This window comes from Orcinus orca, chromosome 4 (assembly GCF_937001465.1).
Source record: "Orcinus orca chromosome 4, mOrcOrc1.1, whole genome shotgun sequence".
Classification (NCBI taxonomy): Eukaryota; Metazoa; Chordata; class Mammalia; order Artiodactyla; family Delphinidae; genus Orcinus; species Orcinus orca.
In genome coordinates this window covers 8,995,756-9,010,025 of record NC_064562.1, presented here as the reverse complement: position 1 = coordinate 9,010,025, position 14,270 = coordinate 8,995,756, and the positions used below count along the sequence as shown (strand labels likewise).

At 41.2% G+C, this 14,270-nt stretch overlaps 1 protein-coding gene across 1 annotated transcript in view; it reads right to left on the bottom strand.

Annotated features, from left to right (window-relative positions):
* Positions 1-14,270, bottom strand: part of DSPP (dentin sialophosphoprotein) — a 144,099-nt gene that overhangs the window by 62,130 nt on the left and 67,699 nt on the right. The gene's annotated exons all lie outside the window — the stretch shown is intronic.

Here is a 14,270-nt window from a genome sequence, read left to right as displayed (position 1 = left end):
TGGCAAAAAGAAAACAACAAGTGTTTGCAATGATGTGGGGAAACTGGAATCCTTGCGTCCTATTGTTGAGAATGTAAAGTGGTAGAGCAACTGTGGAAAACAGTATGACCATTGCATTTGTCCAAAAAATTAAAATAGAATTACCATATCATCCAGCAATTCCCCTTCCGAGTATATTACCAAAATAATTGAAAGCAGGGACTCAAGAGAGAGTTGTATACCCGTGTTCATAGCAGCAAAAATAAGCAATAACAAAAGTGTATTGAATAGAAACAACACAAGTGTCCACTGACAGATGCATAGATAAGCAAAATGTGGAATATACATACAACAGAATATTATCCAGCATTAAAAAGGAAGGAAATTCTGACATATGCTGTGACACGGATGAACCTTGAGGGCTTTATGCTAAGTGAAATAAGACAGTCACAAAAAGAACACAAACACTGTGCATTTCCACTCATATGAGGTACTTAGAGTAGTCAAAATTGTACAGACAGAAGCAGAATGGTAGTTCCAGGACTTTGAGGGATGAGAGGGAATGGGGGGTTATTGTTGAATGGGTATAGATTTTAATTTTACATGGTGAAGAGTGATAGAGATGGATGGTGGCAATAGTTGCACAACATGATGAATGTATTTAATATCCCTGGACACTTGAACATGGTTAAGATGGTAAATTTTACCTTATGTGTATTTTACCACAATTAAAAATTCTTTTAAAAAATATGCTATTGGGACTTCCCTGGTGGTCCATGGGTAAAGAATCTGCCTTTCAATGCAGGGGACACGGGTTCAATCCCTGGTCGGGGAAATAAGATCCTGCATGTTGCGGGGCAACTAAACCCACGCGCCACAACTACTGAGCTCTTGCACCTCAACGAGAGAGCCCGCATGCCACAAACTACGGAGCCCGCACGCTCTGGAGCCCGCACACCACAACTAGAGAGAAGCCAGCGCACCGCAACTAGAGAAAAACCCGAGCAGACAGTGCGCCGTAACAAAAAGATCCCGCGTGCCTCAACAAAGATCCCGTGTGCCGCAACTAAGACCCAATGCAGCCAAAAAAATAATAATAAGGAAAATAAATAAATTAAATACATAAATATATTTTAAAAATATGCTATTGAAGTTCAGAGAAAGAATAACTTCTTATCAGAGGTAGCAGAGAAGGCTTCTTGGAAAGGAAGAACCTATTTGGGCCTTGAAAGATTGGTAGGATTTAAGCATGAAGGTTTCAGGTAGAGGAAGCCACCTACGCAAAAGGATAGAGGCAGAAAATTACAGAGCAAGGAACAGAGATGACATTCAGTGAAGTGAATGGAAGATAGTACATACTGTGGCAGACGGCTTTCCATGCCTGGCTCATGTGTTTAGAAGAGACTTGGATGGCAGTGAGAGGCTATTGAAAGCTTCTAAGCGGGACAGTGACATGATGTGAGTTACACTTTGAAAGGATGAATTTTCTTTTTAATATGGTTCAAGGTGGATTGAATTGGGGAGGGAAGAAGTATTGAATACCTGGAACCAAGGTCAAAAATTACTGTTTAGTGGCTCAGTCCAGCTCATAGACCTGTTTTATCTGGCCTAAGGAGTGTTGGTCAACATTTAAAAATCAAATAAAGTTTCAGATTTCTGGCTTCTCTTTAAAAGAACAACATGGTCTGGCAACACGGGACGGTCATTTCCCCATGGCAATAAGGATGCAAGAGTGCAGCAGCAGCTGCCCCCTTTAGATGGACCATACTTTCCAGTTCCCAAGTCCCAAGTTCTCCCTCTTATCTTCCTGACACAAGGCCAGGTCAGCTGCCAGTCATTGTTAATTCATGTGACCTCCCTGGCCCTTGGGGCAATCACATTTGCGAATGTGAGTCCAGAGGGAGAAGAGAGTCAGCTGTGAGGTGACCAGGACATTCCATCAGGAATGTGATCATAGGAATGAAGAAGAGAATATGTGCTAGAGATACTTGTCCTGCTGTTTTTGCTGAATCTCAACTAACTATTAACATACAACCTGAGAACAGCTAACAAAATGGAAAAAATTTATAATTATAAAAAATTTAACTACATTTTCTCAGAAAATAACTATAATATTTTCAGAAAGTGTTTCTGCCTTGTTCCTTTACAAGAGTTTTTAGAGTAATGAATGCTGTCCAACAGGAAAACATAAATGACTCAGTTTCTCCAACCATGAATTATAATAGTCAATTGATTACACCACAGTAAATTGTATCGTTTTAAGCATGAGGTATGCTGAAGTCAATTGGTGAGGCTCTTTAGTCAAGGGGGCAAAACTAATTCTTGGGAGAGGCAAAAAATCCTAATATTTTTATATATAAAACACAGCTATACATGGGAACATATGTATATGTATAACTGATTCACTTTGTTATAAAGCAGAAACTAACACACCATTGTAAAGCAATTATACCCCAATAAAGATGTTAAAAAAAAAACACAGCTATAGATATAGTACATAAATGAATATACAGTATATCCATTGTCACAATTTCATGAGTTGGGAGCAGGGAGCGCTCAGGAAAAAAAATTGTTCAAAGGGCCCTTAGGAGAGTGATAATGAAAAGAAAAATTTGAGAAATACTAGATTAGAGAGAACAGGCATTGTTCAAATTATCCTTTGTGTCTCCATTTGAGTTGCCAGCCAGTTAATGGCAGTGAGACTCCAATCAGTCCTCATCAGGCTCTCTTACCACTTGCTAGAGATGGAGCCTCAGTTGTAGGGCTGCCAGCACTCATGTGTACAACCAGCCCATGTGAAACCTCTATAGCAAACCCAATGCTCTTTCACAACTGAAATATTGTCAAAAATACAAATGCCCTTGCTCAAAACCAAGAAGAAAACAACCACTGGAACACATTTCCAGAACAGGATTGCATCATTACACAAACAGTTCTTCTTAGTCTAAAGCATCTTGCTCTGGGAACTTAACACTACGGCCAAGAAAACATGAGACAGATTTAGAGGAGGCTGGCTTTTGGCTAATAACAACGAAATGATCTCACCCGTGAGAAGGCCCCAGTATAAACTTCTTGGTCAACAAGAGACATCCTGCAAGTCAAATGCACAGAAATATGCACTGGACGAGATCCAAACACTGAGCAATTTGATAGATTGGGCTGTGTGCATATCCCAAGGTGAGGTCAGAATGAGAGCAGCTACATAGCTCACATTGCCATATGTTATCTGCACAGCCAACCCGGATTCCCCCAAACTAAGTGAGGGCTCTGTCTGAGAAAAAATGACGACATAGGACTCCAGAGATTGATGCGAGCAGCTGCTGTGTTTGCAGAGCTTAACTAAAAGGATGTGTTTCATCCCTCTGCCTGAACGTCTGCCTCACAGGGTTTACTAGCAGTTTGTGTGAAAAGAGGAGGCGTTCTAATTTCTATTACAGAAGGCTCCATGACACTATCCAGCAACATCCAGCTTCCTTATGGGTGGCCTTCACCATCACCATGATCTTTATTATTATTATAAATTGAGGAAGCGATGATGTTTGCATTGGACAAAGCATTATGCAAACATCATCTCTTCCTCAGAATTACCCAATGAGGTATTATTAGCAACCTCATTTGACAGAAGAGGACTTGAAGACACAGAGAGGTTAAGCAACTTGCTCAAGGTCATTCAGCTAGGAAGCATCAGAGCTGGGACTTGAACTCAGGTCTGTCAGATTCATCAATTCTCTACTATACTTCATCCAGGGAGAAGAAGGATTTTGAATATGTACTCCCTCCACTGAGGGCTTGATTGGTGTAAATCATATTGAGAGGTAGTAGAATTTGTTTCTGGTAATACTCAATCATATCAGTGATTAGCAATATCCTATCAGGGCTTTCTGATGTCCTTTGATAATCTGGCATCTGATAGGAAGATGGGCACAAAAGATTGAAGGTTGAAGAAAATGGTAGGCATTGAATTTCAACTCCTGATGTCCTTAAATTTAGAATTTACCAATTCTGAATCAAATCATTGGCTATATGTATCTACAGGGAACTTTTTGGACTGGGACTCAGACATGTGACTTGCATCTTAGTAATGGATTTAATAATCCATGTTCAGAGTCAAATACCATCAGACTAGGTTCTTTTGGAATCTTTCAGTGGTGATTAAAGCTTCTCAGAGGACAAAAAATAAGAGAAAAAATTTCTTCCTATTGTGATGAAGGACTTCAGGAACACAGAAAAAGGAGACAGATGCTTAACTACTAAATGAAAATCTGCTCACACACAGGTACAAAAATATCATCGTGAACTAGGCTGCATTAAAAACAGCTGTAGATTTTAAGCTGAGAATAACCTTAAGCAATTACAGAACAAAAAATTATGTATTAAATGCTCCTGTTTCCTTCCTCAGGCCACCGTAGCTTTATTTCTTTCACTTTCAACTTTACTCTTTAAACTCAGCCCTCCACCTCAAAGTTATACTCAATCATTATTTTCCTGACATCCTCAAAGACTTCTCATGTGTTCCTAGATTTTCAATGATCACATCTCCAATTTTGTAATCTCTTGCCATGGCTCCTCTGGAGTTATCCACTGCTTCGGAAGCTACATGAGGTCAGTCCTGCTCTGAGGTCCACGATTGGACTACCTCTCACCAACCACTGTGCCCTCCTGTTGAGTTCCACTTTGTTTGCCAGACACTACTACCTCTACTGGGCACCACTATTACTGGCTAATGCCACCAACCTCACCAGGCACTCTGCCTCTGCCAAACACTGTCACTGCTGGTCAACATCACTATTGCCATCACCCCCAGGGTCTAAACTGTGCACTGTTGCCTGTGGCTGAGGACCCTGAGATGCCAAAGTACCTCTGTGTGCTCTGCAGTCATCCATACACCAAAGCCTGCTACGCCTTGCATTACACTGAGTCACATGGGTATGAAAGCAGGGCTGCTTATGCCCTGGTTTTTCAAGAGATTTGATTCAATAGCTTGTTCCCTTTAAGCCTTGTGTCTCCCTCTTTTCAGAGTACTCTTGAGTCCATTGAGGACTGGCTTAGGGTCAAATCTAAGGGAAATCAACGATTCCGCCACTCCACTTGCTATATATCTTTGGCAGCTCATCTTATCTGCCTGGCTTTCTGTTCCCTTAGAATGAGTCTTTCCCAAGAAGTCCTTAGCTCTTCCTAGAGGACCCATCCCACTCATCCTTCAGACATACCCAAATGTATTCAGTTGTGAGTAAAACTGGGTGCCAGCTGAACTCACAGAATAGACGTCAGAATTTAATTGCAAATAGGAATTACATTGTTTTGGAGCTTTGCCACCATCAAAACTGAAGAATAAAAGCCAAACTATCACAGATTGTTTGTTCCTGTCTCACAGAATTTCTCTTACTTAACTGGACTTTAACATTTTCCCACTACCTATTCACCTTAAGATGTTATAAGAACATCTTAAGCCAAAAGAAATGTGACATTGCAAGAAGGCTATAAGGGTACCATTTGCTGCTCTACGAAGTGTCTTATATGTTTTTTATGAAATTTTTTACATTTTGAATTATACCAGTAATCATCTTTTCCTCATTCCTTTGGTCAACCAGAAGTTGAGAGTCAAATCTGCAATCCACCTTGTAGTGGGTTGAATTGTGTCCCTCAAAAAGCTATATTCAAGCCTCAGCCCCTGACAGCTGTGAATGAGACCTTATTTGGAAATAAGGTCTTCGCAGATGTAATTAAGTTAAGATGATGTCATACTGGATTAGGATGGGCCTTAGATCCAGTGACTGGTGTCCTTGTAAGAAAATAAAACACACGGAGACTCAGAGGAGACACACAGGGGAAGAAAGCCATGTGAAGATAGAGGTAGAGATTGGAACGGTACAGCTACAAACCAAGGAATGCCAAAGATGGTTGGAGGCCACCAGAAGCTAGGAAGAGGTAAGGAAGAATTTTTCCCTAAAGCCTCCTTAAAGAGCCTGTGCCTGCTGATTTCAGACGTTTAGCCTCCAGAACTTTAAGAAAATAAATTCCTGGTTTTTTTAAGCCATCCAATTTTTGGTAATTTGTTATGGCAACTGTTGGAAACTAATAGAAGTTTTGGTTCTGAGACCAAAACTATACCAAATTCTATACCAAATTCCTAAAAATGTGGATGTGGCTTTGGAATTGGATGTTGAGCAGTGGTTGGAAGAATTTTGAGGCACATAATAGAAAAAGTCTAGGGACTTCCCTGGCAGTCTGGTGGTTAAGACTTGGTGTTTCCACTAAGGGGGGGATGGGTTCGATCTCTGGTCGGGGAACTAGGATCCTGCAAGCTGTGCGGCCAAAAAAAGAAAAAAGTCTAGATTGCCTTGAAGAGATTGTTGGTAGAAATATGGACATTAAGGGAGATTCTGGTCAGGGCTTAGAAAGAAGTAAGGAGAACTATAGAGAAATCTATCATCTTAGAGAATACATGTATTATCATGAACAAAATGTTGGTAGAAATATAAATGTTAAAGGTGATTCTGGTCAGGTCTCAGGAGGAAATGAACATGATACTGGAGACCAGGGGAAAAGAACAGCCCTTGGTTAAAGGGGCAGGAACTTGGCTGAATTCTCTTCTGCTGTTGGGTTGGAAAGGAGAGCTTGTAAGTGATGAGCTTAGATATTGAGCTAAGGAAATCTCCAAAGTATGGACAGTACACCTGGTTTCCCCTTGCTGCTTATAGTAAAATGTGAGAGGAAAGCTATAAATGGAGGAAGAAACTACCAAGCCAAAAAGGACCAGGACTTGATTTTGAACATAGCCTCCAGATAGCAAAAGACCACAAAGCATTCTCTGGAAAGAAGATCAAGCATGCCTACAGCTAGGCAACCTTTTGCTACAGAGATTAGGCATGTGAATGTGATCTATGGATCCAATCAACTTTCTCAGTAGAAGCCAGGAATCAAGATGAATTTATCCAGGAAAGCTCTGTGGAGGACCCTCTTGTCTGATGGCATGAACCCCCACAGATTTCACAGGAGACCAACAAAATTTTTGAGAATGTTATTGAAGCAGAAATACTTCCACCCTGGGCTGAAAGAGAGAGAGAGAGACAGAATGGAAGGAAGGCTGTTAGACTTCCAAAATTCTACATGGTTATAAACAGGTGTTATCCTTGAAGGAAAAGGAAAAAGGACTCCCATTACGAGGTGAATTGTGTCCCCCCCAAAATTCACATGTTATTCACATGTTAAAGTCCTAACCCCTAGTATCTCAGAATGTGACTGTATTTGGAGACAGGGCCTTTAAAGTAATTAAGGTAAAATAAGGTCATATGGATGGGCCCTAACCCAATATGACTGCTGTCTTTTTAAGAAGAGATTAGGACAAAAACAGACACAGAGGGGAGATCCTGTGAAGACAAATGGAGAAGACAGTCGTCTGCAAGCCAAGGAGAGAGACCTCAGAAGAAACCAACTCTGCAAACACCTTGATTTCAGACCTTCAGCCTCCAGAACTGTGAGAAAATTGATTCCTGTGCTTAAGCCACCCAATCCGTGGTATTTTATGGTAGCCCTACCGAAGTAATACAGCTCCAAAGGCTGGTGGGACTTCCACAGACCCAAAGGGTCGAACCTCTGTCGGCCAGAAGGAAGAGTACTACACCACAGAGGATTATTCTCATGACTTGAAACATTATAGAACTTACCCTGGTGAGTTTTGAACTTGCTTAGAACAAGTGACCCCTTTATTCCCTCCATTTTCTCCCTTTCAGAATGGAAGTGTCTATCCTATGCCTGTCCTTCCATTGTATTTTGGAAGTAGGTAACTTGCTTTTTAGTTTCATAGGTTCACAGATGGACAGGACGTTTGCCCCAGGATCGAGCATACCTAGAGTCTCACCTGTGCCTGATTTAGATTATTTAGAGGACAAGATTTGGAACTTTCTGAGTTGATGACAGAGGAGATTTGGGACTTCGAGTTGATGCTGGAACGGGTTAAGACATTTGAAATGGATTAAGAATGTTAGGACGAAGCGAATGTATTTTGCATGTGGGAGAATCATGAATCTGGGGCAAGGGAGGTGGACAGTAGACTGTAGTGAGTTGAATTGTGTCCCCTCAAGAGCTACATTCAAGTCTCAATCCCTGGTACCCGTGAATGTGCCTTGTTTGAAAATAGAGTCTTTGCAGATATAACCAGGTTAAGGTGGGATCATACTGGCTTAGGCAGACCCTAAATTCAATAACTGGTGTCCTTACAAGAAGAGGAGAGGACACAGAGATTCAGAGGAGGCACACAGGGGAAGAAGGCCACGTGAAGATGGATGCAGGGTTTCATATGATGCTGCTGCAAAGCAAGGAATGCCAAGAAATTCTGGGAGCCACCAGAAGCTACGAAGAGGCAAGAGAGGATCTTTGCCTTCCTTGGCAACTTGTGCCTACTTACACCTTGATTTCAGACTTTCGTCCTCCAGAATGTTGAGAAAATAAAGTTCTGTTGTTTTAAGCCACCCAGTCTGTGGTAATTTGTTATGACAGCCCTAGGAAACTACCTCTTATTTTTACCCTACTTCTTCTCTCTTTTGCCCTTATTTTTTTTTTATTCTCCACATTTTTTTTAACTTTGCTTCTGCCCCTTTTATTTTCTTCTCTTCCTTTTTCCTAATACTTCTTTTTTCGCCACAGTCTGTCCTATCCTTCCCTTCCAATTAAAATCTATTTTCTGGTTCTCTTGCCTATGGTTTCTTTTCTCTATAGGAGGACTATACTGCCCCCCGCTGTCGAACTTAGTTGTGGCCACATGACCTGCTGTGGTCAATGAAATGTGGGCAGAAGTGATGTGTATCACATCCAGGCAGAAGCTTTAAGAACTGAGCATAGTTTGCCGTATTTCTTTTTCTTCTGCCAAGGGAACGTGTTTGTCAGCCTGGATCCTGGAGTGAAGATAAGGTAGAGCAGAATTGCAGTAGGCTACAATAAACATGGAGCATGAATGAAAAACAAACCTTTGCTGTAAGCCCCTGATCGTTCAGGGCTCTTTGTTATTGTAGCATAATCTATCCTGATAGATGTATTTTATGTTATTTCCTTCCTACTCTTTCTAACCTCCCAGAGGTCCCTCTTACCTAATGAAAAAAAGTCAAACTGCTTAGCCTGACATACAAAATTCACCTAGCCCTAACCAATCTTCCTCCTTTTATTTTTATTTTTTTGCTTTTAAAGTTATAATGAGACAAATGGCAGGTAATCACATTCGCCACATACTTAGCAAAATATTATGCATATTTGCAACTTGTACTTATTAATTACTTCTGTGAGTCAAGCCTCTGCTTAAGACCTAATAGAGGGTTTGACTAAGTCCATAGATGTGCTGGGCTTGGGTGGGGGGTGGGGGGTGGCTAGAGTAAACTCTTGCAAGAATCCATAGTCAGAAATTGACCCTGTGGGTTGATAACCAAGACAGAGCTGAGAGATCTGCAATGATTCTGTGCTGAGATATGATGGTAGTGCAGGGGAATGGGGAAAATTACATAAAAGGAGGTCAGTAACTAAACCAGGATTGAGAAATGAGTGTGGTTCCCAGAAGTAAGGCCACAGAGAATTAAATGTCAAAGTCTGAAAGATATATGGGGTGTTACAGACTGAACTGTGTCTCTCCAAAATTCATATGTTGACACCCTAACACCCAGTGTAACTAGATCTGGAAATAGAGCCTTTAAACAGGTAACTAAGGTTGAACAAGGTCATAAGTGTGGGGCACTAATGTGCTTATAAGGTCTAGTGTCCTTATAAGAAGAGAGAGAGACACAAGGAGTACATGAGTGCAGGAAAAAAGGCCAGATGAAGACACAGTGAAAAGACAGTCATCTCCAGCTAAGGAGAAAAGGCTCAGAAGAAACCAATCCAGACAGCACCTTGGTCTTGGACTTCTAGCCTCTGCAGAGCTGGGAGAAAATTAGTTCTGTTATGCAAACCACCCAGTCTGTGGTACTTTGTTATGGTAGCCCTAGAAAACTACCACATGGCGTAAGCAAGGCGAAGGGTCCTACAGGCCAGGTCCTGGCCAAGAGAATTGTCAACACTCTGTTGTCACTGCAGCTTCCCTTCAGCCATACTCACTTCCTAACTTGGGCTCTCCACTATGTGAAACAAAATTCATATTTTATGGCAAGACAAGAAAAAGTTAAACATAAAAGTTCTTCTCTGCTCTTTGGCCTCCCCCTCCCCTCACTGTGCATTGTGTATCTGCATTACGCATCAATCAGACCTCCCCATCGGCAGGAACACCTGCTCAACCATTAAGAGCAGCATTCTCCTAGCACCAACAAGACAACCCCTTAAAAAATCATAAACCTTTTTGATCTTGTACAGGGTCACATGACCTACCACAATGACCCTTAGATCTGGATCATGTAAACTGTCAATAATACATCATTTCTGACAAAGTGTTCAACTCCAAAATTTACAAGCAGCTCATGCAGTTCAACATCAAAAAAACAAACAACCCAATCCAAAAATGGGCAGAACACCTAAATAGACATTTCTCCAAAGAAGATGTACAGATTGCCAACAAACACATGAAAGGATGCTCAACATCACTAATCATTAGAGAAATGCAAATCAAAACTACAATGAGGTATTACCTCATACTGGTCAGAATGGCCATCATCAAAATATCTACAAACAGTAAATGCTGGAGAGGGTGTGGAGAAAAGGGAACCCTCTTGCACTGTTGGTGGGAATGTAAATTGATACAGCCATTATGCAGAACAGTATGGAGGTTCCTTAAGAAACTAAAAATAGAACTACCATATGACCCAGCAATCCCACTACTAGGTATATGCCCTGAGAAAGCCATAATTCAAAAAGAGTCATGTACCACAATGTTCATTGCAGCTCTATTTACAATAGCCAGGACATGGAAGCAACCTAAGTGTCCATAGGCAGATGAATGGATAAAGAAGATGTGGCACATATACACAATGGAATATTACTCAGCTATAAAAAGAAACGAAATTGAGTTATTTGTAGTGAGGTGGATGGACCCAGAGTCTGTCATACAGAGTGAAGTAAGTCAGAAAGAGAAAAGCAAATACCGTATGCTAACACATATATACGGAATCTAAAAAAAAAGAAAAGGGTTCTGAAGAACCTAGGGGCAAGACAGGAATAAAGATGCAGACCTAGAGAATGGACCTGAGGACACGGGGAGGGGGAAGGGTAAGCTGGGACGAAGTGAGAGAGTGGCATGGACGTATATACACTACCAAATGTAAAATAGATAGCTAGTGGGAAGCAGCTGCATAGCACAGGGAGATCAGTTCAGCGCTTTGTGACCACCTAGAGGGGTGGGATAGGGAGGGTGGGAGGGAGACGCAAGAGGGAGGAGATATGGGGATATATGTATATGTATAGCTGATTCACTTTGTTATAAAGCAGAAACTAACACACCATTGTAAAGCAATTATACTCCAATAAAGATGTTAAAAAAATACATCATTTGATGTGCAGCCCTCTGTCTCAAAAAAACTTATATAACTGTATCTTAAAGTCTAATGGGTGGAACAGTTCTCAGAGCTTTCTGAGATGCTCTTCCTGGGCTATAATCCTCAAATTTGGCTCGAATAAAATTTTCCACTTCTTTCTGAAATCAACTGATTAATTTTTCATCGACGACTACTCCAAGGGAATCGTGCCCCCTTTTGACAATAAGTATATTCTTGTCTCTTAGACTCCTTATAGGCAGGAGCTATGATATTTCTCTCCTATCACACAGAGATTTGTGCTATGTATAACAAGAAGGCTCATTTGATGCTTAAGAACTGATGAATGTGTTCTCTGGTCCTGCACCTGAATCAGAGGTTCTTACCTATGGAACCCCTGGGGTAGGGGCGTGGAGGGCAGTTCATGGATGAACTTTAGGAGCTTGCCCACAGCTTTCATCAGACTCTCAAAGGAAATCTGTGCCTTAAAATGTTGAAAACACACTTCAGCTTTGATACTGACTTTTGTTAGACCCTTCTGACCAAAGCTGCTGTTATCTGGGTCAGTTCATATGCAGGAATGTAACAATCTTTTTTTATCAAAGTTCTCTCATCACATTTAGATATCGGATAAGTTTCTAACTGTATTCCACAGCTCCATCTGTTAAGTGGGTATTGGTGTAGGTTTACTGTCCTCAGCTTCATGAGCTGTAAACGATTTTAGAAATGACAGCTTCAGAAACAATAAAAGTTTGGATATCTGCCCATAAACATTCCCAAAATAAAGTCATACTTAAAAGACATTGCGGATTCAAGGTCCCTTTACTAACACACACACACACACACACACACACACACACACACTTTTCTCTATTACCTAGTTACAAGAAATACAGTGGATCCTTTTAACCACGTTATAGATTAATAAGACCTAGAGCAAACATCCTGTATAACCGAGAGTTAAAATTCTCAAGCTTTGCCACCTACAAAGGAACTCTCAAAGTACATATTCACATTTGAGAGGTAAATCCAGATTGCTCTAACCAAGTTAATTTTTTTTTTGTTAGCATAGATTTCCGAAAGAAATTTTTTTTTGCAAAGACATAAAATATCAATTTTAGTATTAGAGAAAATACTTCGGTTGGTCAAATCGTTTCCCCATAGCCCTCTAGCTAAAACTTTCTCTACATTTTCATTGAATTGCTGTAGTCCCCTGAAGCCAATTTCACGAAGCTATGTCAAGTAAATGGGGAATGTTGTTAGAAGAAGTTAGCATTTTGAGTTCCAGAGAAAACCGCCTTTAGCCAAGCCCAGGCAAAATCATCAGAAGTGCTTGTCCTACATATCCAGCAATAGTCCCACCACACCTGTGGCCCTCGGGAGCCACTGGAGAAATGGTGCCTGTGTCTCCCACACTTCTCAGACCATGTGCACAGAAGCAGAGGGCCATCAGAGTCGAACACAGCCCACTCCTTTGATCCTTCTCTGAGGGGACTGATCACATCCTAGACCTGGGCTAAGGAAAAACATCCCATTGTCTGAGGCCACAGGACACCACGTCATTTCATCCTGTGCCTGGGAAGGCGGCTTGGAACAAGTAATCCTGATTCTAGAGATGTTGAGACGATCCCAGCTGCACTGTGACTTGTTTTTGGTTCCTAGGCAAATTGCCCAGTTTCCTCCGCTCCCAAATTTCCCCAACTGCAAAACTGAGATAATTCTTGCTACCTTTCTCTTGTGGTGTTCTGAAAAATAAATAGGGCAAATGTTTCTAAAGTGCTTAAGGACAACTGACTGAGGGCATATTTGCCTAGAACTAGAGGTGGGGTTTTTTTCTTTATTTTTGTTAATGTCGTTTTGCTTTTGGCCTGACTTTGGCATAAATGTAGAAAAATCTAAGTTAAATTAAATTTTAACCATTTATCTAAGGTTAATGGAGCATTTACAGTATGTAAAGCACTGTGCTAGGCACATAGAGAGGACAGAGGGGGCACGTCCCCACCCTCAGGGGGCTCACGGCTCCCTCAGAAGGAGGTGTTACAGCCTAGAAGTTGAGTAACACAGGCGCAGCAGTCAGCCACCACCTACGAGCCAGAGACCCTGGAAAAATCACTCAGGTTCACCAAGCTCTGGTTTCCTCATGCAAATCATAATCACTAACATTTGAGTGTCTGCAGGGCGGCAGGAGGTGTTTACCTACTTAAAACACAGGACAGCCACCTGAGGTAGATACTCATATCATCCCCTTATTTGTATCCGTGTCTTATAGATAAGAATTCTGAAGCTTAGAGACATTACCTAACTCGTCCCAGGTCATATCCAGTTAGGAGCCAAGATGCAAACCCAAGCTGTGTGGCCTCAAACATGGAGACTTTCCCACTAAACCACACTATCATCAAATGGGTGTAATACTCACTTCATGTAGACTTGTGAGGGTCAACTGAAATGGATGCACTAAAAAACCGTTAGCCAGTGTCTGACGTAATAAATGTGCAATAAATGTAGACGTAGCTGTGGAAGAGGTTAGATACATACATAAATAACCAGAAGGCCAAGTCTATTTCATGGCAAAACTCCTTCTTCCAGACCAATCATCATACAGAAGGTTGTGGTAGGGAGATGTGTAGGGGGAAGAATAGTCTATGAACTGTAACGTTCCTGAACCGGCTTATGAATGAGCTACACTATGAAGGAGGAATGCTTCACATATATGTACATTTCTGAAGGTCACTTAAAGAAAGGTTGAAGTATCTGCAGTACCCTACTGTTACCAAATTCAGGCATATTCGTGAGAACAATTTTTGCAGAAGCAATGTAGAAATGCATCTGCAATTATTCTTACCCCTT